A 911-nucleotide genomic window follows, 5' to 3' on the forward strand; every position below is an offset into this window, starting at 1 on the left:
AAATAAATAAATAAATAAAAATAGATGTGCCTCACTACTCGAGACCTAACCCAGAGGATGTCAGAGAGCTCAGGAGACAAGGGTTGGACTGAAGCAATTCCAGTAAGATAGAGCAGGACAAGTACCACAATTATGACCACTGCCTCACACAATCACCATCCCTCCGTAGCCTGTGTCACACTCCCTGGCCTCTGCTGCCTCCTCTAACTGGAGTAGGAGGAAGCCAGGGAGGGTGAGAGGCGGGTGGAGGCAGGAGCTGGCTAATTCTCCACCTCTTCCCTGTTTGTTTCAGCATTGGGTAGAAGTTGAGATTAATGGTGCGGGTGAGCTAGGCAGTGACTCCCGTTCTGCACAGACCTCAGTCACACTACAGCCAGACAGAAAAAGCAGTGCATAAGGAGAAAACGTTCCTCCTGAGTCTCCACCCTAGCTGAATAGGCACAGTGGTCCAAACAATTGCCACTGTGCAGTTGACCTGTGCTGTGAGAAAGCAAAAATTATCATAAACAATTTCATAAAACAAAGGAGGAGGAGTTCCTCAACAACTAAAGAAATGGAGGGAAAACACGCACAGAGGAATAATCAGTTAGACCAATATTTAGCACAAGAGAAAAAAGTGATCACACAAGATCGAGCGCTATAAAACTAATATAATGAGAACTGTGTAAGTATGACACTGAATTGTTTTAAAGGGGGAAATGGAAAGGAACTATGTTTTATAAAAGGCTAGAGGGAGACGCTTGTACAGGCCACACAATTGTGAGTATGTGTAAACTAGCATGATGCTTTTTGCAATATGAGGGCAGAGTCAGATTGTTGAAAACTGAAATTCAAAAAAGCAACAATCAAGTTGATTGGCAACATCAGTCACACTATCTTTTTTTTGGCAAAAACAATTGAGAGGCCTGGGT

Source organism: Mandrillus leucophaeus, unplaced genomic scaffold, assembly GCF_000951045.1.
Source record: "Mandrillus leucophaeus isolate KB7577 unplaced genomic scaffold, Mleu.le_1.0 Scaffold383, whole genome shotgun sequence".
NCBI classification, from domain to species: domain Eukaryota; kingdom Metazoa; phylum Chordata; class Mammalia; order Primates; family Cercopithecidae; genus Mandrillus; species Mandrillus leucophaeus.